Consider the following 2500-nt stretch of genomic DNA (forward strand, 5'->3'; position numbering starts at 1 on the left):
CACCTGTTATTCCCAGGCGGTCTCCCATCCAAGTACTAATCAGGCCCAACCTTGCTAAGCTTCCGAGATCAGACGAGATCAGGCGTTCTCAGGGTAGTATGGCCGTAAGCTGTCACAAAAACTAAAAAGTCTTGCTTTATAAGAGGCAAAAGAAGGGTGTGAACCATTTAAAACAAACCAATTTGTAAGAGATATCTCTGGTCCTATTTGGAAAATGTGTAAAAGCTTACAGCACCTGGTATTCCCAGGCGGTCTCCGAGTCCAAGTACTAAACAGGCCCGACCTTGCTAAGCTTCCGAGATCAGACGAGATCGGGCGTTGTCAGGGTAGTGTGGCCGTAAGCGGTTACAAAAACTAAAAATTCATGCGTTATAAGAGGCAAAAGAAGGGTGTGAACCATTTAAAACAAACGAATTTGTAAGAGATATCTCTGGTCCTATTTGGAAAATGTGTAAAAGCTTACAGCACCTGGTATTCCCAGGCGGTCTCCCATCCAAGTACTGACCAGGCCCGACCTTGCTAGGCTTCCGAGATCAGACGAGATCGGGCGTCCTCAGGGTAGTATGGCCGTAAGCGCTTACAAAAACTAAAAATTCATGCTTTATTAGAGGCAAAAAAAGGGTGTGAACCATTTAAAACAAACCAATTTGTAAGAGATATCTCTGGTCCTATTTGGAAAATGTGTAAAAGCTTACAGCACCTGGTATTCCCAGGCGGTCTCCGAGTCCAAGTACTAAACAGGCCCGACCTTGCTAAGCTTCCGAGATCAGGCGAGATCTGGCGTTCTCAGGGTAGTATGGCCGTAAGCGGTTATAAAAGAAGGGTTTGAACCAGTTAAAACAAATCATTTTGTAAGAGACATTTCTGGTCCTATTTGGAAAATGTGTAAAAGCTTACAGCACCTGTTATTCCCAGGCGGTCTCCCATCCAAGTACTAATCAGGCCCAACCTTGCTAAGCTTCCGAGATCAGTCGAGATCGGGCGTTCTCAGGGTAGTATGGCCGTAAGCTGTCACAAAAACTAAAAAGTCTTGCTTTATAAGAGGCAAAAGAAGGGTGTGAACCATTTAAAACAAACCAATTTGTAAGGGATATCTCTGGTCCTATTTGGAAAATGTGTAAAAGCTTACAGCACCTGTTATTCCCAGGCGGTCTCCCATCCAAGTACTAATCAGGCCCAACCTTGCTAAGCTTCCGAGATCAGACGAGATCAGGCGTTCTCAGGGTAGTATGGCCGTAAGCTGGCACAAAAACTAAAAAGTCTTGCTTTATAAGAGGCAAAAGAAGGGTGTGAACCATTTAAAACAAACCAATTTGTAAGAGATATCTCTGGTCCTATTTGGAAAATGTGTAAAAGCTTACAGCACCTGTTATTCCCAGGCGGTCTCCCATCCAAGTACTAATCAGGCCCAACCTTGCTAAGCTTCCGAGATCAGACGAGATCGGGCGATTTCAGGGTAGTATGGCCGTAAGCTGTCAGAAAAACTAAAAAGTCTTGCTTTATAAGAGGAAAAAGAAGGGTGTGAACCATTTAAAACAAATCAATTTGTAAGAGATATCTCTGGTCCTATTTGGAAAATGTGTAAAAGCTTACAGCACCTGGTATTCCCAGGCGGTCTCCGAGTCCAAGTACTAAACAGGCCCGACCTTGCTAAGCTTCCGAGATCAGACGAGATTGGGCGTTGTCAGGGTAGTGTGGCCGTAAGCGGTTACAAAAACTAAAAATTCATGCGTTATAAGAGGCAAAAGAAGGGTGTGAACCATTTAAAACAAACGAATTTGTAAGAGATATCTCTGGTCCTATTTGGAAAATTTGTAAAAGCTTACAGCACCTGGTATTCCCAGGCGGTCTCCCATCCAAGTACTAACCAGGCCTTACCTTGCTAGGCTTCCGAGATCAGACGAGATCGGGCGTCCTCAGGGGAGTATGGCCGTAAGCGCTTACAAAAACTAAAAATTCATGCTTTATAAGAGGCAAAAAAAGGGTGTGAACCATTTAAAACAAACCAATTTGTAAGAGATATCTCTGGTCCTATTTGGAAAATGTGTAAAAGCTTACAGCACCTGGTATTCCCAGGCGGTCTCCGAGTCCAAGTACTAACCAGATGTAGTATGGCCGTATGCGCTTACAGAATCTAAAAATTCATGCTTTATAAGAGGCAAAAGAAGGGTAGTATGGCCGTAAGCTGTCACAAAAACTAAAAAGTCTTGCTTTATAAGAGGCAAAAGAAGGGTGTGAACCATTTAAAACAAACCAATTTGTAAGAGATATCTCTGGTCCTATTTGGAAAATGTGTAAAGGATTACAGCACCTGGTATTCCCAGGCGGTCCCCCATTCAAGTACTAACCAGGCCCGACCTTGCTAAGCTTCCGAGATCAGGTGAGATCGGGCGTTCTCAGGGTAGTATGGCCGTAAGCTGTCACAAAAACTAAAAATTCATGCTTTATAAGAGGCAAAAAAAGGGTGTGAACCATTTAAAACAAACCAATTTGTAAGAGA

General features: G+C 43.4%; 1 non-coding gene and 9 pseudogenes across 1 annotated transcript; all 10 read right to left on the reverse strand.

Moving 5' to 3' along the window:
- Window positions 1-110, reverse strand: part of LOC148418044 (5S ribosomal RNA) — a 119-nt pseudogene extending 9 nt beyond the window's left edge.
- A 113-nt stretch (window positions 111-223) lies between these two features.
- LOC148418045 (5S ribosomal RNA) lies at window positions 224-343 on the reverse strand (annotated as a pseudogene).
- A 113-nt stretch (window positions 344-456) lies between these two features.
- Window positions 457-575, reverse strand: LOC148418046 (5S ribosomal RNA; annotated as a pseudogene).
- A 113-nt stretch (window positions 576-688) lies between these two features.
- On the reverse strand, window positions 689-808 carry LOC148418047 (5S ribosomal RNA; annotated as a pseudogene).
- Window positions 809-890: 82 nt separating this feature from the next.
- On the reverse strand, window positions 891-1009 carry LOC148418048 (5S ribosomal RNA; annotated as a pseudogene).
- A 113-nt stretch (window positions 1010-1122) lies between these two features.
- Window positions 1123-1241, reverse strand: LOC148418049 (5S ribosomal RNA; annotated as a pseudogene).
- A 113-nt stretch (window positions 1242-1354) lies between these two features.
- On the reverse strand, window positions 1355-1473 carry LOC148418050 (5S ribosomal RNA). The gene has a single exon (XR_015866733.1). It is a non-coding gene; the product is annotated as a 5S ribosomal RNA (ribosomal RNA).
- A 113-nt stretch (window positions 1474-1586) lies between these two features.
- Window positions 1587-1706, reverse strand: LOC148418051 (5S ribosomal RNA; annotated as a pseudogene).
- Window positions 1707-1819: 113 nt separating this feature from the next.
- On the reverse strand, window positions 1820-1938 carry LOC148418052 (5S ribosomal RNA; annotated as a pseudogene).
- A 361-nt stretch (window positions 1939-2299) lies between these two features.
- On the reverse strand, window positions 2300-2418 carry LOC148418053 (5S ribosomal RNA; annotated as a pseudogene).
- Between the last annotated feature and the right edge of the window lie 82 nt (window positions 2419-2500).

Source organism: Hippichthys cyanospilos, chromosome 9 (assembly GCF_059441005.1).
Source record: "Hippichthys cyanospilos isolate Australia breed blue-spotted pipefish chromosome 9, RoL_Hcya_1.0, whole genome shotgun sequence".
Lineage (NCBI taxonomy): Eukaryota > Metazoa > Chordata > Actinopteri > Syngnathiformes > Syngnathidae > Hippichthys > Hippichthys cyanospilos.